The sequence below is a fragment of the Akebia trifoliata genome, chromosome 9, assembly GCF_017979445.1.
Source record: "Akebia trifoliata isolate Shusen 1 chromosome 9, ASM1797944v1, whole genome shotgun sequence".
In the NCBI taxonomy this organism is placed as follows: Eukaryota; Viridiplantae; Streptophyta; class Magnoliopsida; order Ranunculales; family Lardizabalaceae; genus Akebia; species Akebia trifoliata.
In genome coordinates, this window is record NC_141383.1 from 7,905,000 (window position 1) to 7,932,120 (window position 27,121).

Sequence of the window (27,121 nt, forward strand, 5' to 3'; positions counted from 1 at the left end):
TCATTTTTGAAGATCAGGAAGTCGAATTATCGCCAAAAACGAAAACGACATCAAGTTTAGGGGTCACATCAGGCCAAAAATGTAAATTTTTTATGGAGACATAATTTGTAGAAATTGACTATACCATTAGATCCGGAACGAAAAATTAGGTGAAATAGAGTATTCATTTGTCAGTTTTGGAGTCCAGATGATCAAGTTATCATCGATCGAAACAATTGACAAAATATCGAATTCGTCCCACATTTTATTTAAATAATATTTTTAATTTTTTTTTATATGTCATCTTCCCCAACGCGTCCATACGGCCGAGACATATAAAAAAACAAAATTTTTTTTTTCTCTTCGATCTTCCATCTCAGATCTCTCACAAACGGCTCGCCGTCGACGATCGACGCAGAAGGGAGAAACGTCCGCAGTCTCATTCTCTACATAACCCACCAAAATTCCTTTTGTTTTCTCACCTTTTTCACCCCGTATAGTCAAAAATCAGCCGTATTTTTATACGGAGATTTCGTAACTTCAACCTCGATTTTCATCAATTTTGGGGTCAAACCGTCTTTCATCGTAGAAGGGAGAAGAGACGAGCACATCGAGATCTTCAAAACCACCGGGCCGGTTTCGAAAATCAGCCGCTTCGAAGTTCGGTCCGTCTTGATTTCTGTGCCGTTCGCCTCGATTTTCGCGCATGTGCTTCAATTCCGTCGCCTAGTGATTGTAAGGAACTCTCAATTTCTATTAGTAATCGTAGATTGTGAAAATTGCATTTAGGATTTTATTAAAAATTTTTGGTGAGTTTCCAAAATATAGAATTCTTATGTTATTTAAAAATTCACGCCAGAAATTGCATGTTTGATATGTTTAATTGTATTTTTAACAAATTATACGCGGGTAGGATATTTTATCGGGTTATTTATGCTAGTTGGGTCCTGTGCACCGCTCGGACCCTGTTTTAATATAAGTTTTGTATTTTTTTCGAGATTTTTGATAGAAATGAATTTCATAGTTAGAAAAACGATTTACTATTCAATTAACTCATGTTGAGTTGATGAATATCAGAAAATGGATGTTTTATTGAAGAGATTGAAAATTGTAAAAATCAGAAAAAGGGAAAAAGGGTATGAAATGGTAAAATGTCAGAGTCACACCCGAGGGGTGATGTCTGCATTTTACGTTGTTGTGCTGTGTGTAGGTTGGTGAACAGATATCCAGGGATAATATTATTGGTTGCATGTTTATTTCCTTTCTGTTAGCGCGAGGCGCTGTTTACGTTTCCGTTATGTTATTTATTTTAGGTCGGGTGGTCACACTTGCATGGTAGGAAACTGGATATCTATTCTCAACCTTGTAATATTAATTTCTCTTTTATTTTCAAATGAAAATAATATATATATGTAACTATTTTGTGAACTGTTAAAGAGTCTGTGAATGCCTGAAGGGATAGTGCGTCATATCATCCGGAGTGGTGTACTATCATGGGATGTACGGTAGGGACCACCAAGCTCATACGTGGTATGGGACGCGTATGAGAGTGGAGTCACAACTGGAATCCGGGTTTATTCCTCTCTATTTTTACCAGTGAACTTGTAATGTAAAGGTGGCGTATACGAATGGTTTGTATATTTGGGAATCACATGTACGCCTAATAGGCATAGACGAAGATGATTAGTCAGTGATCACTAACAATCTATAGTAGTCGAACGTTCTGACACATCGAAAAAAGACCCATTGCTTACGGTCACGTCAAACGGCCAGCCTAAGTCGGATAAATGGTCAACCAAACGTGGTAAGGGCAACGACCGGCCACAAAATCAGGAACTAAAAGCCAGAGAGAAATTATAACATCATGTCCCGACTAGGAGCGATCCAGTCGTGAATCCCAACACTCTAATTCCAATACTCCACCATTGTGTATTATGTATCTGCTGCTTTACTTTGATATATAAAATGAAATACATGTTTAATGTTTCCATTTGATCAATTAGATTTGTACATAAAGAAAATGGTATAGTGAGTACTGTTGATTGATGTAATGTCAGTTTTAAAATGTTTAGTTGCTCATCCCTGGCTATATGTACCAGTTAATCGTAGTTTATTATGTAAAATTTTGATTATTTTAAAATGATTCAGTATGCTTATTCGTTCATGCTAGGAGGGATTATTGGCAGAAATTGTTTGTTTCCCTACTGGATAACCATTGTTACTCACCCTTTCCTTCTCTATTTTTTAGTTTCAGATTCAGAGCTTGGCGAGGCAAGTATAGAGTACGAATGAGGATCATCTGGTTGGTCAGATAGACAACCAGAGTTCGTCACCTGGTAAGTACTAGGGCTATACCCCCTAGTGGTGTCAATTCCCCCAGGTAGTTTTATGGATTCTGTCTTGAGTGTTAGGAATTCTGTTAGAGTGAGAAATTTTGTATAATCCTGTATTCTGGTTATTCTTCCGCACTCTGATCTTTCGTACGTTATTAGACGTGTATAAGCTTCCGCTAGTATTATATTTTGTATATGTATGCAGGATTGTATGTTGTTTATCAGGTGCAGGTTGAACGCCTTAGAATGCTAACATAAACAGAAGAGACCATGCTGAAATTTCGAGGTGCCACTTAGTACCTCGAGATCTGACATGGGGATTTGTGTTAGCGTTCGGCGGGGTGCCACATGTCAAACCCTAGAGTTCCATCGATTTCTTATTTGAGTTTCTTTTGCTAATTGTGATTTGTTAAACCTAGATCTCTTTTTTTTGTTGTTGTTAATTATTTGAATTTTTATATTGTGATTTGTTAAACCCAGATATCTTTGGATATCTGGGTTCCAAGGTCCCATCCAAGGTAGCTCATTTGGTTGGCTGTTTTAGATAGAATCCTAACTATGGATAACATCATTGTTCTAGGTATTACTTCTGAAAATTTATGCACTTTCTGAAACTAGTAGCGAATTTGTTAATCATTTGGTTCACCGTTGCAATTTAACTCATGAATTGGGGGCTCATTTCAGTTCCTTATTCCATATGTTATGGTACTGTCCTAGTTAGATGTCATATCTAATTTCGAAGATGGCATCCTTACCCTTTATGCCATAGAAGGATTTTATTGAGTTTGTACCTTTTAAGTTTGTTTTGGGGTATCTGGAAGGAAAGGAAAATCTATTTAAAATGAGTTTATTGGTTTGCTTGAAATTGGGGTTCTATCCTGCTACTCCAATCCTCTCAAGCAATATTGAAATTAGTACTTACTTATATGGCTTTTTATGCCTATGATCTTTAGTTGGCATTATATATATTTCTATCAAACTGAATTCATGGAAAATTCAATCGGTTCTTTTTTAACTTTAGAGGTTTTTTTACTACTTTCGTGTTTTGTGGTTCTTTCTATTTCAATTGGACAATCTAATGAGGTTTAAATCTCTATGCGTGTATGGGAATTGCATTTTTGGCAGTATATTCAGTGGATTCTTATAGAAGAGGGTGAGTTCACCAATAAAAGCACTACTTTTTTCTTTATGCAACCCACATATGCTGTCTATCATCTACTTTTATGTAAGACTCTGCTCTAGTTTCAAACACTTGGGTTACTTTAAAATATTGTGGAATGAAAGGCCTTATGGTATCTGGATGTATTGTTATGACATTGTTAATGGTCAATAGAACTAGACTGAGGTCTTAGGGTAGATTGTTTAATCATAATAATCAACTTTTTTATGGAGGCAACCTGCATTTGGGTTGAAAAGGAATTCTTTCGAAGGAAATTCCTTGGGAAGGAGAGTTAGCAAATGTTTTTTTGGAAGATCCCATAGATATGTTGTCAAAGTACAAACATGGAGACAAGGAGTGAGACTATGACTTGTAATTCTTGAAATATATGACACTAATATATATGGGAGTATGGGACCTGAGGGTCCCAATCCAATAATTAAGAAAATACCCTAGAGTTAAGAACATAATACAATGAAAAATGAGAGAACAAAAAATGGAGTTGGAAGAAGTATTTGGTACCAGGATCAATATTGTATTATGTCATAAGCATATAACTACTGCTAGAAGTGTTTGACTATTATAGAGAATGGTAACTTGGGATTTTTGTAACTGTTGTGCAGTTATCAATTGGAGAATATATTTTCCTTCGTTTCATAAAACAGTCTTACATCGTTCCTTGGGGTGGGGGGGGGGGACATCAAAGGTTGAACCTCATGGGCGAAGTTTGATAAGGTGACCAAGTTTTGGCTAAAATTTATGTAGCTTTCTGCCTTAAACTCCTCCTTTACAACATTTTGATGTATGTTGTGCATATCTTCAAGTCTAGCAGTTTAATGCTGGTGGGATCCATCGTAATTTAAAGCCACAACTATGGAGATTAGAGGAAAATACTAGAGTGTGTTTGAATATATTTTTTACTGAAGAGGGGAGGGGCATGAAAGTTATTGCGATAAGGATTTTAGTTGATGATATTGGTTGGGTAAGAATTGAGTCTCTTTGGATGGAAAGGAGGGTAGGTTTTTGTTATTTTGTGATTCTTCACTAATTAAATTATTGGGATTTTCATTAGGCATTGAATTTGTAGGTGATGTTAGCTTTGTTTATTGTGAGCTGGTTTTGTTTTGTTCTTTCTAAAAAATATGCTTGATCATGTCAAGGTGCGAAGGGACCTTTACTTTTTTGTTGGTATTGATTTTATTTAGCCAGAAAGTGCATGAAAGTATGCTATGGTTTTATTATTAGCATAAATTTGTTGGGATTACTAAAATTCCATTGGGTGGTTTACTTGGTGAACAATGGGTTGCTCAAGATTACATTTCCAAATTATAATGGAATTGAGACATGGGACTACTTGACTATTGTTCCAATTGTGCTTTTGTAACTTCATTCCAACAAAGCTTGTGGTTGAGGTTATTATCTTCGAGACTCAAAGAATTTACCCAAGTATCATTACCCTTTGTAAGGTACTTTTTTTTTTTGCAATTCCAAGTTCACAACAAAGAGCAAAATGAACCATCATCCTCAAAATATGCCAATTAGCATCAATCGGTGGTTGATCACTTTTGAATTCCCTTGTAATCAAAATTTCTTACCAAGGTTTTAAAAAAGAAAACTTCTCGCTTGTCAATTTTATGGCATTGGTCTTCAATAAATCTTTATGGTGTTTGATGTTATTTGGGTGTGGAATTGCTGCTGTTCTGACACATACTTCATTGACCGTGCAAGTCTCTTCTTTAACTATGCTTCATTTAGTCATTATAGAATCTGATTTTCCAAAGTTAAAGATATCTAGTTGATCTTATTTTTAACCATATGATCTGGAGTCTCTTAGTTGAGAAATGTTCTTCAAAATTGCAATGGGCTTAGCTCTTCTTTTTTGATATTTGTGTATCTATAAAATATATAATTTTGTGTCTATAACTTCTATTCATTGAAATTCTAATCAAGAAGAAAAAAGAAAATTATTGTTTAAACATGTTGGTAGAAAATTTTGTTACCTAGGTCACCGTTGATTTTTGTCGATTGACCATAGGTTTAGATTTGACAAGAGATGTTTCGACGGAGAACAAGAACATCGAATTATACCAATCCCGCCACCTGGTTATGAGATTTTGGAACAAGTAGAGAGCATAAACATCACGTTCGGGAAGATTTCTAAAGTTGCAAAAAGTTGCAAGAGAGGACGAGAAGATGATGCGAGAGATTTTTACAATTGGAAGAAGAAAAATATTTTCTTTGACTTACCTTATTGGAAACACAAGCTATTGTGGCATAGTTTGGATGTCATGCACATTGAAAAAAATGTGTGTGATAATTTCATTGAGACTTTGTTGAACATCGAAGGAAAGACAAAGGATAATTTAAAGGCTCGTTTAGACTTGCAAGAAACAAAAATATGAAATAAACTTCATCCAATTAGTATGGAAAATAAGACATATTATTCTCCTGCGTGTTTTACAATGAGCAATATTGAAAAAGAGAAATTTTGTAATGTGTTGAAGAATGTTAAGATTCTAGATGGTTATGCAGCGAATATTTCACGATGTGTACACCTTAAAAAACATAAGATTTCAGGTCTCAAGAGTCATGATTGTCATGTGTTGATACAACAACTACTCCCGATAACCTTACGAGGTACATTGGTTAAGCATGTGAGCGCAAACCTAATTGAGTTGTGCATATTCTTTATAGAGTTGTGTTTTAAGGTTGTACGGGCAGATGATTTTGAAAGGTTACAGTCTCGGATTGTACTAACGTTATACCACTTAGAGAAGATTTTTTCCCTAGTATTTTTTGATGTTATGGTGCATTTACCCGTTCATTTGGCTGCCGAGGCACGAATCGCTGGACCAGTACATTATCGATGGATGTACCCTATTGAAAGGTATGCATTAACTTTTGTATTCTTTTTTGTTTTAGTTTCACATGCATCACATTATTCAATCTCATAGTCGAATTATCTCAATGCATGGTCATAGGTATCTTCTCATACTAAAATCGTATATGCGTAATTGAAGTCAACCAGAAGGTTCAATCGTAGAAGGGTATCTCGCAGAAGAATGCTTAACATTTTGCTTGAGGTATATTGATAGTGTGGAGACAAGGTTTAATCAGCTAATAAGAAATGATAACTTTAGTAACACTATCTCCGGTCGACCGTTGGGAAAAGAACAAGTGTTTACTCTAGATGAAATATCATGGAGATAAGCAAATCGATACATGCTCTTCAACTCTGAAACACTTGTCCCATACTTCGAGTGAGAATGCATATTTATTTTAAATTTTACCATGCATGTTGAATGTAATATATCCATAGTTAATCATATCTTTTGAACTCAAACATATACATAAAACACAAGAATGAACTTAAGCAGTAGCATCGTCGGATCAGTCGTTTTGAAATTGATAGGCTTCATATCAAAAAATTTGATGATTGACTTTTCAACAAGTCCTCACATTCAGAGAATTTTGCACTTTCAGATGAAATTAGGAAATTAGCAAAGGGTCCTGATCGTGTTGCAAAAAGATTCAACACGTACATCATTAATGGGTTTAGATTTCATATGAAAGATAGTGAAAGTAACAGAAAAACTCAAAATAACGAAGTTATCGTAGTTGCAAATACATCAAGTTTCGCAAGTATTAATAATAGAAACCCAATTCAAGGAGACATTACCTATTATGGTGTATTGACTGATATCATTGAGCTCAATTATTATGGATGGAAGCGTGTTGTATTGTTTAAGTGTGAGTGGGTTGGTATTAGAAGAGGAATAAAAAAAGATGATTTGGGGTTAATGCTCGTGAATTTCACATACTTATCAAATACTAGAGAAAATGTTTACGATGAACCATTTGTACTAGCATCTCAAGCCACACAAGTATTCCACGTCAAGGACTTCATGAATTCAAATTGGTATACTACTGTATAGTTAAAATCAAGAGACTTACTTGAAATGGGAGGAAATGGTATAGTAGAGGATATCGATGATTACTTGCAAAGTTTGCTTTGCAATGATCAAAGTATGGTAGATACTTTGATCGCCTCTGATGATAACATAACATGGGATAGGTCATATATGCTAGGAATAACGATCAATGGACCTCTAATTATCATGATACCTTTAACTGCCACAAATGAAATTAGGGAGGATGACATTGACGAGTCAGATTTCAATAGTATTGATGGGGATGAATTGGAGTCTAGTGACGCTGTTTGAAATTATTCATGGACAATGATGCAATTCCAAGTTCAATGTATCATTTGACATAGACTTGGTAATTAATAATTCAAGAAACTCATTGGTAAATATTTGAATTAACCTCTATTATCATTAACTTAATAACATTTCTTATAAGTTTTCAAAATAACTAATCATTTTCTTGATCTTTAGTATATGATGCATAGTCATTATTCACAACCTCCCCAACATGGGGATGGGACGATACATTTGGGACCCACGCAAATAGACATGATTGTCCCTTTCGACTAGACATCTGATTCAACATCTAGTAAGATGGAGTAATTATTTTTAAGATTTCGTACTCATATATGTACATGTAAGATAATTGAAAATTAATTTTTTGTACATGATTTTATACAGGATCTACCAAGATGCATAAAAAAGGTGTGCGGGGTAATACACGTCTTGAATCACTTTGGAACATTGGCCCACAGGATTTAAAAACACGTGTTCGAAAAAACAACTACAAACAGTCTATTGGCAATGGGGCCAAGTTACTTGGACAGTTCTTAGGTACTATGGTACGGAAGTCACGATTCATATCTTTTATGTTTTCAGATTGGAGGAGAGAGCTGATTGAAACTAAAGAAAACATTTGGCAAACTGTTGAAGTAATCTAAAAAATAAATCAATTAAATTACATTGACTGTTTATATTTATCCAGAAAGTTTACTCCTATGCTTTTTTAAATTTGATGTAGGGAATTTTTGATATCGATACTGACTTGAAGGGTTGGGTTTTTGAATCCTTCAATTAGAAATGGAAAGACCACAAATTTCTTTTGAAAAAAAAATACTATTTAGACTTTGTGCGTGCTCCAGATGAGGCAAAAAAGAATCTCCCACCTTTTATGGATCAAGTGGAGTGGGATTGACTTGTTCAATTTTGGAAAAGTAAAGTTGGTAAGGTATGAGTAACAACCATAGTTACATACAAATTCATTTAATTAACTGTTGGTAAGATTTAAATATTATCTAATTTTTTATGATTTACTTTGTAGATGTGTGAAATGAAAAACAGAGCCAATCGTAAGAATAAAAAAATGTACTACATATCTGGCACAAAAAACTTCGCAAGAAAATTCGAGGAGGAGGTAAAATCAAATAACTATCGAGCCTATTTAGTACATGATTGTAATAATATTTATTGACTTGTTATACTTTACTTGTTAATAGATAGAAAAAAATAATGGGGTGGAGCCATCATGGATGCAAATATTCATAGTAACCCACACAAGAAAGGATCAGACCTTTATAGATGGAGAGACAACGAGAGTTGTTGTAAGTATATATTTTCAACTTATTCTATTAGAAAAACTTAATTATATTTTCTTGTACTAATAGTTAAAATAATATTGTTTGTAGGCTTCCAATGGCAGCGATCTACAAACCTCTCTTGAGCAGTAATAGTTTGATCTGCAAGCTTTTTTAACAATGATCGGTGATCAATTTTTTGTTTTATAAGTTTCATTACTAGTAACAATTTGATTAATAATAACTTTTGTTAATTATAGATCAATGATCAATATTTTATTTTCTTAGTTCCGTTAATAGTAATAGTTGGATCCACAAACTTTTGTTTTTAGGTAGGAATGATAAACTTTTTGTATTGTAACTTTTATTAGTGATAGTTGAAGATGTTACAATTGTTTAGTTCCATGTAAATGAAAATTAAACGAAAACTTAGTCTTGAATGTGTGTATCATGTCTTATATATATATGGATTGATATCTAACACGTATTAGGTAAAACTTTTTTAATTTTGCCAATATAAAATTAACGTTTTACATTATCGGTCCCAAGCTCGGATAAAGGAGGAGGGGGAAGGTATGCCATGGATTCATCACTGTGAGTTTATTTGTCACAAGCAAAACTCCTTTGTGTCAAAATTTCAGCTTTTTAGTTAGTTTGAAAACAGATAGAGTACCTGCAATCCATTCCAAGTATAGCTTTCAAAACAGATAATGAGCCATTCAAGGTTGGGTACTTAGGTTCACTTCATTGTCTTGCTTCTTCGTATCAATTATTTCTCTTTAATTTGATTGTAATTCTTGAATGCTTGTATAATAGGTCGCAATGGAATAATTTACAAAAAAGATCATTAACTTAATGAAAGAAGAAGGGTTGTTTGAATCTCAAGGAGGTCCAATGATTCTTGCACAGGTAAACCAAACCAATCAATTGTCTAAGCTATCTATTCTCCTATTTCCTTTTTTTCAAGAAATGGGGTTGTGAATCTTTTACTTGATTAAACTTAATTCTCTATTTAATTTGCCAATTTTTTATTGACATGTTGATGGGTGCAGATAGAGAATGGAGTATGAGATAGGTGCTCATGGTCAAGCTTATGTTGAATTTGCTGTAGAGATAGCAATGGGTCTTGGCACTAGAGTCCCATGGGTCATGTGCAACAAGATGATGCACCTGATCCGATCGTTAGTGATTGTTCATTTTGTTGACAATTTTCATTCACTTTTTCTTGTCATTTTTCTATAACTATGATCATTCTTGGTGGTTTTCATGTGATGTGTTTCCTGACTTTCTTAGTGGGATTTACTACTCACCAATATGCTTGGGTGGTTTGTGTGCAATTTTGTTTTCTTTGTATCCTAGGTTAAGGGATGGCTAGGCAAAATGATACCCTTGGACGAGCCGATGCTTAGACAAAGCCTTACTGATTAGAATAAGTATAATATGATAAAATTTAAGGTAAAATAACATATTTCCATAGGCTATGTTTGATACTGGTAGTAAAAATTATCAATTATTTATTTCTGGACTTGATTGTTCTCATTGCAATCATGTTCTTTATGGTCTTTGATTTTTTTTTGCTTCTGGGGTTAATCCCAAATTCCTGGTTGCTGTTATAAGCTTCGGCCTTAAGCTGGAGTTACTTTAATGTTAAATCTAAAGTGTTCTTTTTTTTTGCTAGACTTTATCTTAAGTTTAGTTACTCACCTTTATTATGTTTCGAAAAAGAAAGCTCTAATTAGTGAGCGGAATATAATTTTCTGTTTGATTTTACTATAATCTGGTATTGACTTCTCACCAAACTTGAACTAAGTTTCTCTGGACCTGATCAAAGCAAAAGAAGAAATGGAAAAACTGAAAGAGGAAGCACAAGCAAATAGGGATCACATGCTTCAGGCTCTCGCAACTTAAAGTTGGTTTTTTATTTTAGTGTTCAATGGAATTTATATACTTTCCATTTGCAATCAAAATCATTATGCCCTATGTGATATGGGTGGGTGTGGTCAAAATCATTATGCATTTATGTGATATGGGTCCATGTGAGGGGTTGCTTGGGTGGAACTTATGTGACAATTTATGAATTTCTTTTTGAATTTATTTCATAAGAATTCAAGAATAATGATAATATGCCAGTAAGTTTAAAAGAAAAATGTCACAAGCACATGGGGATAGACTATGTAACATATTATAAATTCTATGACAATTTTGTTATTGAGTGCTCTATGCAAATAAGAGGGACTTATTAACAAAGTCCATTGCCTTTTTTCTCTTTGCATGATGAGAAAAAACAAATAGAAAATGCAAATGAGAAAATATGAATAGATTGAAGGAGGGTGGTTGCAAAAATAAAAGGAAGAAAACCATATAAATGGATGACCATTTATTTATTCCATAGATGCAACCCCTCTTCTAAAACAGAAAGGAGGAGAGTCCAATTACTCGGTTTCATCTTGAACAGAATAGGGAATTGTTTCTTTGTTGCATGACCGAGCGAGGGAGGGCTTATCTTGATTTTTCTGTTTATTGAATGATAGCCTCAAGACAAGATTTTAAAAGCTGGGTTGAGGATCCTTTCTAGGTGAGTTTTGGTAACTTGGGAAAAGCTTGACATGTTAGTATAATTTGCTTGACAGTATAAAAGCATAGCACAAGTTAATGATGCTGCATTGAAACAAATGGAATCTGCTTATGAAAAATTCAAGGCTGACGTAATTTATGTTGGGAGATCCAATTTATTTATTTATCTATTTTTTAAGTTATTATTTTGCTGTACTTATCAGGTTAAATTTTTGTATGCATATTTTCACTTGGTCCCCACGATATCATTTTTTATAAGTAGAAAAATTAAAAAAGTCACTAGAAGTTGAAATTATTTTGCTAAAGGGTAGGATTTCTGAACTTGAAAGCGATTCTATATCAAAGTCTAAAGAAGCTGCCTCTGTAATTGTTGGGAAATAAGTGGCTTTGGATTTTGCATTAGCAGATATCACGAACCTCAAGGAAGAAAATAACATAAAAAGGTGTGTTTATATTCGTGGTGGTTTGTTATTAGATTATTATGTATTAATCTGTGTTTTAATGGTGGTCCTTCTAGTTATATTATTTTTTGACAGATCCTTCTAGTCATATCCCAGCATTCTTATTGTTGCAGGTCCCAAATTATGGACATGGAGATTCAAATTTCTTCTTTAAAAGAAGATTTGGATAAGGAACACCAACGCTGGCGCACTACTCAAAACAACTATGAAAGACAGGTTATGTTCTTGCCTTCTTGGCGTGTAACACTACTTACTGTTATCTTGCTTAAAACTTTCCCACGATAACCATAAACATAATAGTACCCAACCATAAAAACATAAAAGTCAAATTTATCCAATCCCACAGAAATTGTACCATGTCATTAATTCTTTCATCAATAGCTTGCTCAAAACTTTCTCACAATAACCATAACCTGGAACCCAATCCTTTTTTTTTTTTTTCTGGAAAATTAAACTCTAAATCCCAGGTCCTTCTACCCTTGTTAGAACCAATATAACCCAACTCTGCTGTCCTACATTATTAATCTTAATTTCTTGAAAAGGTTCTATTTGATTTGTATAAGTAAGAGTAGTTTAGAACAGTATATATAATGCTTAATTAATGAATTCCTAGCAGTTATTTTCTTTAAATTTTCTTATCCTTGTTACTAATCATTTTTAGTAAGTAGCTTTATGCATTATTATCATATTCATTTGAGCTCTAAAATTTTGGTTATTTTATTACACATATATTCTTCAGGTTATCCTTCAGTCTGAGACAATTCAGGAGTTAACAAAAACTTCACAAGCATTGAGATTACTACAAGATGAAGCATCCGAATTACGTAAATTGATAGACACTCAAAAAAGTGAAAATGTAACTTCCCTTCCCTTTTATATTGGTCGAATTTCGCATTCACTTAGGAGCTTATTTTAACTATGTTAATTGATCTGGTAGTGTTTCTTAATCTAATTTTCTTATTTCTTTGACCCTATTGGAATGACTTGGTTTGTGGGTGCAATTTGGTTTATATATATATATATCTTGAAAAGGATTTTAAATGAGATCCAAAGATAGATGTAAGTTTTTGTAGTATTTTTTAAGAGATTCGAGTATTGGTGTGTGTTTAGGTGGCTACACAGTTCACTTAAGACCACCACTTTTGCTTTTGCTCTTCTATTTGGAACTGTACTTCCAATTTTTTGGTGTGTGACATGTACAAGTTTCTGTCCAGTAGAGTATCCATTATACCAGACAGTAACCACAATTGATCTGGGCACGTTGTGCAACCGGAGGTTTCTCCTTTCCACATGATCAAGGTAAGTTAGGAACATCTGGAAGAGCCCGAAGAGTGCTGGTACTAATGTTATTGCCCTGGGTCATATATTATTTATGGTAAAAGAGTTCCAGATGGAGCACAGAGTTTCATGGCTGTTGGATTGTTGTCATGTGTTAATCCAAGCCATTCATTTGTCTTTCTGAAGTATATGTAGAAGGGTGGCAGTCATAATTTGTAACCATAGTTCAAGAGTAGTATAATTTCATGGAAAATTACTTTGTTCTATTTGAGACTTGAGTAAGTGAGTGCCTTTGTGAGTTAATGGAAGTTCCTAGGACTCTTGGGATTCATCGCAGGGAAAATTACTCTTCTTTTGTCTTCTATATAATATTCTCTATCCCTTTGCACAACACTCTCACTTTAAATGATTGTTTGGTTTTGTAGGTTTAGAGACCCACAACTGGATTGCTCTGCATTAAGGGAAGCCAGTTACGGTCATTCCACATTGGAGATAAAGAACATAACACATGCATTCTACCATTGGAACCGAAACGATGATGGGAAAAAGGAGGCAACAGACTCCGTTGTATTCCTCAATAAATACTGGTGACTTGAAGATAGGATCTCTTATTTTATAAATTTCTAAAAACATATATCTTGTATCAAAAATAAAAATATGCCTAGGAATGTGTCAAAATATAAATGCGAGTAAGTACAAAAATACCATTTATGATATTCATTTAGCTTATGTATGATATGCGAGTAAGTACTTTCAAAACTCTAGGTGGCTCTCGAAAAAAATAAATTTATTGTATATTTGTTTTCAATGTATGCACGTAGGTTGGAAGACATAGGTTAAAAGTAATATATATATATATATATATATATATATGGGAAATGTTCAGCACCCTAAGTTTTACCACACACTTTAACAAACGTTTTTTGTCCTACATGGGTTAGAAGTTTTGGAATGGGCTGATTTTTGGTGAGGATGATCTCTATGATTAGAAGATCATCCTCCCCAGAAATCAGCCCATTCCGAAATGTTTAGCCCCATGTTTACAAGTTGAAAAATCGTGAACCGCCCATTTTTTATAAATCATTTTTTATGGGGTTAGAAGTTTTGGAATGAGCTGATTTTTGGTGAGGATGATCTCCTCACCATAGAGATCATCCTCTCCAAAAATCAGCCCATTCCGAAACTTCTAATCCATGTAGGACAAAACGCGTTTGTTAAAGTGTGTGGTAAAACTTAGGGTGCCGAACGGGACCCTATATATATATATATATATATATAATAATAATAATAATAATAATAATAATAATAATAATAAAGTTACCTATTGCAACGGATATTAATATCCGCCTCTGTATGTCTTATATTTTTATTTATTTATTTAAAAAAGGATCTATTGCAGCGGATATTACTATCCGTCGCTATATGTCTTATATATTTATTTTTTAAAAAAAGAATCTATTGCAGGGGAAATTACTATCTGTCGCTATACACTACGTGAAAACTGAAAAATTCCACAGAAAAAAATTGACATGCCAAGGCCCACAAATTTTAGAAACTGAATTTTGACGGTCTAAGACCATCAAAATTCTTGATGTTCCCATATTTGACGGCTTAGAATTGTAGAATTTCTCCCATCTTTCATTAATTTGATAGATTCAACCCATCGAAAATAAAAATTTGACAATGAAAAATTTGACGCTAATTCGACTCCTTTGTCCGTCGAATTTTATGAAATTTGATGGCCCAAGGCAGTCAAATATGGGCTTTTTTCACATAGTGATATGTCTTATATTTTATTTTTTCAAAAAGGATCTATTGCATCGGATATTAATATCGGCCGCTATATGTGTTATATTTCACTTTTTTTTAAATGACCTATTGCAGCGGATATTGAGGTCCATTGTTATTTTTATTTTTAAAAAGTAACCTATGGCAGCGGATATTAATTTCCGCCGCTATATATATTACCTGCAACAACGGAAGAAGTTATCCGTTGCTAACTCTATTTACCGAGGCAACAATGTCGGATCTTCTATCCGCTGCTCATTCGCTGTTATAGCTTCTACTGACGGAAAGAGCACCCTGTAGCGACGAAAAAATCTACCATTGTAGATCAAAAATATTATAGTGATTCGTCTCGTTGGTGGACGATATCGAAACAACTTGGACTTGGATGAGATTTAAAAGCATGTATACATATGGCTATGACAACAATAAAAGGTGCTTACCATTGCCATTGGTAGTAAGGCTCGCACTACAACATTTTTGATATACAGCAGCGGTTTATAACAGCGGATAATTTTATCCGCCGCTATATATACATTTTTTGTAGCGGATAATATTATCCGCCTATATAGGTAGACTTTGTTGCAGCGGATAATTATATCCGTCGCTATAGGGACCTCGACATATCCACACTTGTGCTTATTCAGTGCATATAGCAGCGGATTAATATATCTGCCACTACAAAATCAATCTTTTTTATATAAAAAGTTATGTTTAGTGAGTTTTTCTCTTTATCATTTTTTTTTTAAATTGAATCTAGCAGTGGATTAATATATCCGCTACTAAAAAAATAATTTTTTATATATAAAAAATTATGTTTAATGAGTTCTCTTTATCAATTTTTTTTTTAAAATTTAAAATAGCAGCGGATTATCATATCCGCTACTAAAAAAATAAAAAAAAATTTAATATAAAAAATTATGTATAGTAAATTATGTTTATCAATGTTTTTTTAATTGAATATAGCAGCGGATTAGTAGAACCGCCACTAAAAATCAATTTTTTTATATAAAAAATTATATTCAATGAGTTTTTCTCTTTATCAAACTTTTTTTTTTAAATTGAATATAGCAGCGGATTAATATATCCGCTGCTATAGGGATCCCTTGCATATTCCATCACTTTTTTGTAAATTGATTGTAGCTGCGGATTAGTTTATCCGTCACTAAAAAAATGAAATTTTTTTTATATGAGGTCGGTTAAGTGAGTTGTTCTCTTTGTCAATGTTTTTTTAAATTGACTATAATAGCGGATTAATATATCCACCACTAAAAATTAATTTATTTATATAAAAACTTGGTTTAGTAGATTTTGTGTATCAATTTTGTTAAATTAAAAATTAATCCAAAAGATGATGGGTTAATTTTTATATAATTATCAATTGAATTCAGCGGCGGAGTATACTTTCCGCAGTTGTAGATAGAACATTTTCTATACAGTACGACGATTTATAACAGCGGATCAAAATTTTCGGAACTGTAGATACTATTTCCTATTTAGTACGTTGATTTATAACAGCGGATGCTGATTGCCGCTGCTGTTGGAGTGAGTTTTTTGTAGCGGATAACTGTATCCGCTGCGAGAGAGAAGCATATAAAACTATATGTTACAGCGGAAAAAACGATCCGTCTGTAAAATTTTCTAAATGAAAAACTGCAAAACAGCGCGCAAACTTTGTTTTCCCTCTTCCCTCTCATTTTCCCTCTCATTCCTTCGTCTATCACTCTCTCTTGTTATCTCATCTGTTGGTTCGTCTGTTACACTCTCTCTCGTTCTCTCATTTGTTGGTGGATGTGCTTGTAAGATCACTTCGACAAGTTCGATATGCAAAATCTGGTAAGCTCTCACTCTCTCACTCTCTCTTTCTCTTTCACTCATCTCTTTCTCACTCTCTGCAACCCATCGATTTCTATTCGACCCTTTTACATCCATGGAATCGACCACCCAATATGACACAAATTTCAAACCCTAGAGTTCTATCGATTTCTTATTTGGATTTCTTTTGCTGATTTTGATTTTGATTGGTTTCAAGGTTTAATGGCATAGATCATGTTGTAACAATCCTCCCATCTTAGCCGTTGGTTTGACCCATCTGCTGAACTTGTGATTGTGAACCAGTGCTTGGCCATCTCTCTGGTTTACCAAAGTTTCAAAATGCTTGTAAATTTCATATTAACACTTGGACACGAGAAATGGAAATGGAAATTACTTACCTCAAATGATGTTTGAGGCAGACCATAGTTATAAGATTTCTTGGTTTTTCCAAATATTAAAAAAATTCTCCAAAAAAATGACTAGCCGATTAAATTACTGAATTAATCGATGATTTATTGATAAATCGTCAAATATGATAATATTTTTACCCTTCACCCTCAAGATTTTATTTTCTTAAATATTAAACTCTCAAGAACAAGATATGGATGTTGAAGATGATGGGTTTCGGTAAAAAAAATAAAAATCATTTGTATATTCCCAAAAATTTCTGGATTTTTTACAAAATTTTTCTGAATTTATCCAATTAACCGAATTAAACCCACCAATGAATAGTTAACGTATCCGAACTTGGTTACCATGAGGCAGACCATCAAAGTATGCCTGAGATGAGAAGGTATTGTTAGGATTCCCTTGAAAAATGAATCTCTAGAAAATCCATACCGATGCCTAGGAATCCTATGTTTTCATTCTCATATCAGCCTTATCTTTGATGCCTAGGAAAAAATGACTTTTTCACGACAAATGAAATTCCAGCTTCTTTTAACTGATTTATTTATTAAATTATGAAAGGGTAAATCTTGGGTTAGAGAAAATTATTTGTCTTGTGGAGAAATTTGTAACCTCATCAACTTGGTGAAATGAAATGACATATGGATAAATTGGCACGCCTTTCTAAATTATTTATATGTTTTCTGGTATGCAGGAGCTGGGGGGTAATCTCGTTAACAATAGCCTACTTTTGGCAACTTTACACTTTGTGGATTCTGGTCTAACTACATGAAGCAGTTCCCGGGAAGAGGTACAACAGATACGTGGAGCTTGCACAAGCAGCATTTGGTGAGATTGCATTCCATCACTCACCTTTCTATTGATGAAATAATGATATACCCATCTGGTCGATCTGATCCGATGATTGTGGTTATCCGATTTTTTTTATTTATTCAGATGGTTAGAAAATATATGGTTAACTATCTTGCAAAAAACATGTACAATTATAAGCTCTAAATTAATTTTAGCCTAGAAGATTTTCGATGTAAGATCCATTTGATGGTACCCCTTTCTTGCGTATGTGCCACTTGTAACTGGTGCGACACTGGTAGCATGTCCTTATGGTCTGCCTGACATGCCCCATTGACCCTCCTTTATGTATGGGTAATTTTATCTTATGCGCACCATTGGTTTTGTGGATTCTAAGAGTTGAAATAATGGGTTTGATCTCTGCTTACCTTCTTCATGAAGAACAAAGGAGCTAAACTAAGTACTATGCTACTGTGAAGCATATAGGCTTGGTAACTGGTTTTGACTCTGCAAAATGCATCATAATTTGATACTCTATTAGATATAACATACTTGGGTTCAAACTTCTCATGTTCTCCCTTAACTCTCTAACAGAAATCCACTTGTCTACCCACAAAATAGAAATAATTGAAGGAAAAGATCTGAAAAAATGCCCTTTTTTAAAACATAAAACATTGGCATTGCCTATTATGCTGTTCATGGCTTTTGTTTTTTTTTCTTCTTCAGGAGAAAGGTTAGGTCTGTGGCTTGCTTTCTTCCCAACTGTTTACCTATCAGCAGGAACTGCAACAACTCTTATTCTCATTGGAGGGGAGACTATGAAGCTTTTCTTTCAAATAGTCTGTGGGCCCCTCTGTTCGTCCAATCCTCTATCAACCATTGAATGGTATCTGGTGTTCACTTCTATATGCATTGTTCTATCTCAGCTCCCAAACCTCAATTCAATTGCAGGGCTTTCTCTTATTGGGGTAGTGACAGCCATCACATACTCTACTATGGTATGGGTTCTCTCTATTAGCCAACCAAGAGCACCATCCATCTCATACCAGCCCCTTTCATCCCCTTCATTTCATGCCTCTGTCTTTTCAATCTTGAATGCATTTGGAATTGTAGCCTTTGAAGGAGAGATTGAATCAGTTTTTCCTGAAGGACTTTTCTTTCTGTTGAAATGGATATGTGATGGAGAGATGACACCTTGCTTGAACAAGATCTGCATGAGCCTAGGGAAGAAGAAACGGCTCAAGCCTTTCCTTGCTATTGCAATTCAAAATGCAAGCACAATCGAATCTCTTGAGTTTTGCCTTGCCTGCACTTTGCCATTCATCCTCCATCATGGGAGTGATAGAAGCCACCTAACCAAAAAATAAAATAAAAATGGGAACGATAGAAACAGCTTTGTGCATTATACCATCAGGTAGTCCAGATGTCTTGGCTAGTTTGTAAACTAACTCAAATTCAATTGAGTCATTCTAGTATCATTTAGTCAGATATATCTTTGACCTTGAAGGTTTCTACCACTTCAGATTATGAGACCATTTCAAAGGGGTTTTGGAGTTGGATTTACAATTTAGATTTCCAATCAGTTATACCATACCATGATAATTGTAATATTTAATAGGATTTAGGGGTTTGGATGAGACAAAGATATCCATTGCATTCAAATGGGCGTCCTTGAGGTTCTAGGGGTTTTTATTGCATTGTAAGATTTACAATAGTTGATGACATGGGTAAGCAAGCAAGGGGGCAAGGCTTAAATGCTTTTGGCGAGTGAGTTGATACGACTTGATTGATGATCCACACATACAGTCACACTTACAGATTGTATTAGTTTCCTAACACTTCAAAGTTGTGTTCTACACCCACGATGTACCTGCATATATTTTCCATACATAGGCAACATAATTATCAAGTCTCAGTCCATCAGAATGCAGTCTCATTTTATATTCATGACATAGTAACTAAGTTAGTAAGACTAGCCTTGCTCCCTTATGTACCTTCTTCCAAGCGTCTCTCCTCTGTATCACGATTTTACTCTTTTTCTCTTCTTTTCTTAAAAGACAAACTTAGTGCTGCAGCCACTAATTCGCCATGGCTCCATATTTTTCCTTGATTTCATGTTTTCTATTTTGCTACAACTAGGACTTTTGTAAATCCTTCCTCTCGTAATTGTTAATTTTTTTTTAGAGCTTATGTATCCCATGGCTAGAATTCTCCCCCCAATTTTTTTCTTCTTTACCACTGTTAGACGGCCCAACCATCTCTTTCTTGATCTTTATTTATTTATTTTTGGCAGGGGCAGGATCTGCTGATCTTCCAAGAACTTAGAGTAAGCCCTTGAACATGTACTCTTAGAGTGTGATATCTCTATGAAGCAACAGGTGGACGTCTCCACCATTCTTGGTGTGTGATTAGGGAGATGCATATTGATCGATGGCTTTTGAACCAATTCTTTAAAGAGGAATGCCAAGGATCTCAAAATCATTATAGTCTCATCTTTTTTAAGGTGATTTCTGACCGATTGATGCACGATTATCTCTTCCAAGGAACTCAGAGGTTGCCTCAACTTCAACCATACCCCTTAGATAAGGTTTGAATGGCCCTAATTTGATTCTGATTCTAATTTTCTTCTATGTCGTTTCAGGTAAAGATCACCACTTTCAATCCAGTTTGCGGTGCTTATGGCATCAACTCTGTTGTCATGGTGACAACTAGACTGCATTCTTAGAGGCATCAAATTGCTTTGTAGATCAAAGAAGATAACTTGATGGTCAGCAATCTTGTTGGTAAGGATCATTTTGGAAAACATAGAATAACGGTTGTTGATGGGTCTGATCTCATCAATATTTTACTCAAAGATGTTTGCATTGAGTATTTGGAAGAGCTATGAAAAGGAATCAAGAGAACTTGATCCTTCAATGAAACCAGAAGACTTTCCTACCATGATTAATGGCACAAACCAAATTTGTATTGCTGGTGGAATAATGGATGATGGTTGAAGGAAGTTCAATCACCTTCAGATCATTGAGAAGTAGGTACTTGAAGGTTGAACACACATCTTTTGCTTTGGGGACCAAGGTGACGAGAACTTGATCCATTTCAATTGGTGGTGGTGCTAAATCAAACACTTGGATTTGTTGTAGGCAATTAACTACATGATATGATTTGGCGATTAACTATGTAGTTGTTGCTAGAGATGGAAGATAATTGTTGCAAGATGTCACAAAGTCCTCACCCTATCCATACTTCCGAGATGCCTGAAAAATACTATCTCAGACCAGATCAGGCATGCAAGCAAGGCATTGGGAGAGGATTTGTCATCCCCAACCACGGGTACAAGTAATAGTAAAGGTGAGATGAATGTCCCGAGGTTAAGGTTCCTTAATCAGAGCCTTCATAACCAAAAGCAAGAAGGGTTATAATGAACCTGGTACTGCACAGTTTAGGAGCTTCTTGCAACGATTGTTAAGGTATGGATTAGTCATCTGTTTAAAGATTTAATCATGCATTATTCCAACTAGCTTTGGTTTTAGGTGCGGGAACTTAATTTATTAATGTCTACTAGCTTATCATTAAATAAGGTATTTCAATTTCAGTGATTCACAGTCATGTTCTGAAATTCTTCTTTTCTTCCCCTACTCTGCAGTACACAGCATTGTTTCGAAGAGGGGAAGTTAATGAGTCTTTTTATGGCGATCAAAATATCCTGGTTTTTGTTAAAATTTGCAAGTAGTAAGTTTAAAAGGTTATGTTTTGTAATGAAACTAATTGAAACTAAATTATGTACTATAATCTTAGCACAATTTAGGTTCTCAGTAACACAAGAGGTGCCTTCTTCATTGTATGAAGTTGGAAACAAAGTTGTGGTTTACCTTGACGTTGTTTTATGTAATGCAATGCCTCAAGGAGTTGGATGATGTGAGGATGACGTTTTCTGCCACTCAAGCAACTGCAGATGCAAGTTCTGCCTCTGCATAGTCAGCTCAGCTTCAGTGTTTGCCTTTGTTCAAAGAATTAGATGCCAAGAACAGATTGCTAAAAGTATATGAGGATCGTGTTAATAGGCTAGGAGAGCAATTAGATCATCTACAAAAGGATCTTGAAACAAGACCATCCTCAACACAGGTGGAATTGCAGATTCATTTGCCAACTTTGTATGAGAACTTGTAGGTGAGAAAGTATTATTTCTTCCCTCATATTGTTCCTTAGTTATTGTTTACATCATTCCACTGGTCGGATTTGAGTGTTGGTTATGTCTATTTAAATTATACCCCAGATAAATTGCATCATGAGATTTTTGTTACTTGTATTAGATCATTAAATTGCATTTACAACGAGCAAAGTACGAAGCAGGAATAATGGTTGGTAACCTTTTCATTGTGTTTATTGTACCATGGTCTAATGAAGACGTGAATATTTCAGATTGATTATACATTGCTTTCATATTTCAATCCATGTTTCTCTTTCATAAGTTATTTCATATGGCAATGGGGTCATGCTGTTTGCAAGACATCATTATATGTTTTAATTTGGAATTCCATTTCAAGTAGATCTTGTTTATCATCCAGAATATATTTTATATGTACTTTCATTTCAAGTAAAGTTATTTCAATGTTAAATAGATTAACATTGTAAATTCAGTTAATTGAGGCATTTACTGCTTGAATCATTAGTGTGGAAGCTTTAATTAATTGTCTGAGAATTTGACTCCTTGAAATTATTTAGTGCAGAGGAGGTATGCTCAATAATTATTTGTTTTCTATGTATATATATTTTTACTCCAAAAGACATACACACATCATCATCTACCCCTCATCCCAATTTTGGGGTCAACAACATGAATCCTATATATCATATACTGCTTTAATTCAGATGATTGTTGGATTCTGTTTTTGAATTTTGTAATCCTTGCTTGAATTCCAATTTCGATGATCTTCGTATAGCTTTTTCAATCATGGTAAGTTGCATTCAGATTATTGTTGGATTCTGTTTTTGAATTCTGTACACAATTTTCGATTCATGGATCGATCTTTTTTATGTATGAATATGAAAGAATAAAATAAAAGTACTTTAGATCTTTGCTTGATTCAGGGAACTCCTGCTAACATCGCCGTCGACTCACACGTGTGGGCTGAGGATTCGGAGATTGCATGGATAGATGGAGAAGTAACAGAAATCAAAGGAAACGATGCCACCATAGTTACCCAACATGAAAAAATAGTAAGATATATCATATATTGCTTTATTGTCAATTATCTGTAGCTTCGGCATAATTTTCGATCTTAACAAAGAGGTTTACATGTATATTAATTTTGGGTTATTTAGTTTATTTTGGAGCTTATTTTATTATTTTTCTTCTTCTGATTTTTTTAATTATTATTTCGTTCATTGTGATTGGTGATTAAGAGGAACGTGTTATTGTTTGTTAAACCTCCAAATTCGACGGTCATACTTTATGGATTTTTTTTTTAATTTTTTATTTGAAGCCCATTCTCTAATAATTTGATAGTCCAGGGCCGTCAAAAAAAAAATTCTACAAGAGAATATTTGACGGCCATATTTGACAGGAGAGTCCATCAAATTTCTCAAAATTTGACGAGCTAAGACTGTCAAATATGGGCCTTTTTCACATAGTGAGTTTTGTGGTCTAATTGGGTGTTTTTATTGTGGATTATATTATTTATTAGTTTTATTGCTAAAGGAGAAAAAATAGATTTTTGTTTAAATTCAGGACAAAAAATATATATTTTTTTAATTTAAAAATGACCTATTGCAGCGGATCTTAAAATCCGCCGTTATATGCTGGATATTTTTATTAATTAAAGATTTACCTATTGCAGCGGATATTAAAAATCCGCCGCTATATGCTTTATATTTTTATTAATTAAAAATTTACTTATTGCAACGGATATTAAAATCCGCCTTTATATGTTGCATGTTCTATTATTGTTAAATTGATCTATTGCAGCGGATATGAGGATCCGCCGTTATATGTTGAATATTCTATTAATTATAAAAATTGATCTATTACAGTGGATATTTATATCCGCCGTTAAAGATAGTACATTTAACAGCGGATATTATTTTCCGCTGCTAAATTTAGCGACCGAGGCACCAACGTTTCTGTTGTTCATCGCTGCAATATCTTTTACCGGCGGAAATATTACAATGTAGCGGCGGAAAAATCCGTCGCTATAGACCAAAAATGTTGTAGTGTCGCCAAGAGAACAAGGGTAGAAAATGACGAAGTAAGATTGAAAAAGACTGCACAGACTCGTGCCATGAGTTGCAACTGTTAAAATTATGATAAAGATCCAAAAACAAAAACAAAAATATTTAGATCGGGGGTGCAACTGACAACTTATGATGTGCAAGTAGTTCTTCCCCTTCCCTTAATGTAAATTTATCCAAGCTTTATCAAAAAATTTGTTAAATTTTTTTTCTTTAACATAGAGAGCTGCTATTGGCATCCCAACTTTTACTTAATATTGTACCCCAATTAGAAACATAAAATATAAGTCAATGATTGAGAATAAGTAAAAGATTTTACATGAACCTAATCCTAATTGGAAACAACTGCTAAAGTTGTTTGAATCTGTTATAATGTTTTTTTGTAATATTGAAGTAACAACAGGAATCAGAGTTTTGTACTGTTTGTATGGTATCTTTAAATCTTTAATTAAGGTGTGAAACAGTTTCAGAAATTGGAGTGAATAACCAAAAGTTGGGGTGGCAATAGCGGCTCTCTTAATCCAGTGGCTAAAAATAAGTAATCAGATGGATCTTAGTTGAGATGTGGTAAAACATTGGATTTGTCGGCCTAATATGTTCCACGTGGCCTTTTTCCTAAATTTTTAAAATTTTTGTGGTTGTTGGGACTTGAATACCTGACCTCCTCCGAGAAAGCGAACGATCCCACGTGGTTCCTGCGGGTAATTGAGCTTGAGGTCTCCATTTCGTTCCAAAAGTATACAAATACGTCCGACAAAGGCCTTCTAAATTGACACGTCTCTGTTTAATACAACTTAGTCTAATTTTTTTCTTTTTCCCCCTTCTTATCGAGTATGTGCCAAGTCATGAAGTAGGATGTTTGGTAAACTAACAACAATCAGATGTACACGATCATAGAATATTATAATGCCCACGTTCCACTTGCGCTGTGCCGTGGCTCCCGTGGGATATTAGAGATTCCCCAAAATTTCCAATTGTATATAATGGATTAGTAGAGAATGCCAAGAGAGTGAAGAAGAAGAAGGAAAGTCTTCAACTTAAGTCTCATGGATACCAACCAACAAAAACTCAAAGTTTTAATGTTTCCATGGTTGGCCCATGGTCACATATCTCCCTTCTTAGAGCTAGCCAGGAGACTCTCACATAGAAACATCATCATTTACTTTTGTTCTACACCTGTGAACCTAACTTCCATTAGAAAACAACTTGGTGATGATGACAAGTACATCTCACCTTCATTACAATTAATAGAGCTTCATCTTCCTTCTTTACCAGACCTCCCTCCGCACTACCACACCACTAAATCACTCCCACTTCATCTCATGCCAACACTCAAAACAGCTCTTGACATGTCAAAACCATCTTTCTACAATCTTCTAAAGACCCATAGCCCTGATTTGCTCATTTATGATTTTATCCAACCATGGGCACCTTCACTTGCTTCCTCTCTTAATATTCCCGCTATTGCCTTCTTAATTACCGGTGCCGCCACCTCAGCTTACTTCTATCACATTTGCAAGAGTCCCAATGTTGAATTCCCATTTTCAGCTATTAAGCTTCATGCACATGAAGTAAGCAAAACTGCTCAGTTGCTCAATTCTTGTGCGAACGGCCTTACCGATAGAGATCGTGTCGTACAAAGCATCGATGGGTCGTCGAGCATTGTCTTGTCAAAGACGTTTAGAGAGATAGAAGCGAAATACATCGATTACTATCTTCTTTTAACTGGGAAGGAGTTGGTTGGTGTAGGACCACTTATACAAGAGCCTACAAAGGAGGATAGCAAATCAAAGTTTGTGGAATGGCTAGAAAAGAAGGAAAAAGGTTCAGTTGTATTTGTTTCCTTTGGTACTGAGTATTACTTGTCCAAGGAAGAGATGGAAGAGTTGGGTTATGGGTTAGAGCTTAGTGGGGTTAACTTCATATGGGTTGTTAGATTTCCTGAAGGAGAGAAAACTAGTGTTCTTGAAATGTTACCAAAAGGGTTCGAAGATAGGGTTGGAGAGAAGGGAATGGTGGTTGATGGTTGGGTTCCACAGTCAAAAATATTAGGGCATTCGAGTGTTGGTGGGTTTGTGAGTCATTGTGGCTCAGGTTCTGTGATGGAAGGAATGAAGTATGGTGTTCCTTTTATAGCTATTCCAATGCATCTTGATCAACCAATGAATGCTAAGTTGGTGGTTGAACTTGGAGTGGGCGAAGAGGTAAAGAGAGACAAATGTGGGAGGTTTGAGAGAGGAGAGGTTGAAAAGGTAATTAAACAAGTGGTGATGGAGAAACAAGGGGAGGAAGTACGTAGGAAAGCAAGACAATTAGGTGAGGAGATGAGAAAAAAAGGAGAGGACGATATTGATGTTGTGGTGGAGAAATTGGAGCAAGTTTGGGAAAAAGGACGAAGAAATCAAATTTGAATAAATTGGAAGTACCTGAATTAGTTGACTAGGTTTGTGTCTCTGTCTGATTTTTATTTTTCCTTTTTTCGAGTCCAGGAGTGGTTGGTGTTTGATCATGTAATTAGTTCAAGCCTCTCGAGCTTGAATGATGTGGTAATTTCGGACATCTGGTCTTTGTTTTAACCTATTGGAATAAAATATATTATTTAATTGTTAGGAGTTCAGATATTTAGTAAATTTTTAATACACATGCCGTCATGCCATTGGTTTATTAGCTTAACACAAAAAATTCTTAGAATAATGATGAAGAATTGTGGTAATCTAACTTAGGCACGTGACATACTCAATCAATATGCCATGTGCCCAAGTCAGATTATCAGCACTCAATGATGAATGCATGTTGTAAGATACGCGGGTGA

At 34.6% G+C, this 27,121-nt stretch overlaps 1 long non-coding RNA gene and 1 pseudogene across 7 annotated transcripts; both read left to right on the forward strand.

Moving 5' to 3' along the window:
- The first annotated feature begins 16,587 nt into the window (after window positions 1-16,587).
- Window positions 16,588-23,419, forward strand: LOC147394234 (uncharacterized). Of its 7 annotated transcripts, none has more exons than XR_015181554.1 (5): window positions 16,588-16,905; window positions 17,987-18,120; window positions 18,808-19,079; window positions 20,375-20,634; window positions 20,723-23,146. It is a non-coding gene; the product is annotated as an uncharacterized LOC147394234 (long non-coding RNA). The 7 variants fall into 7 exon arrangements; XR_015181555.1 differs by having other exon boundaries at window positions 16,593-16,905; window positions 18,808-18,967; XR_015181559.1 differs by lacking the exon at window positions 18,808-19,079 and adding an exon at window positions 23,153-23,419 and having other exon boundaries at window positions 16,637-16,905; window positions 20,723-22,248.
- Window positions 23,420-25,303: 1,884 nt separating this feature from the next.
- Window positions 25,304-26,912, forward strand: LOC147394235 (UDP-glucosyltransferase 29 pseudogene; annotated as a pseudogene).
- The last annotated feature ends 209 nt before the right edge of the window (window positions 26,913-27,121 follow it).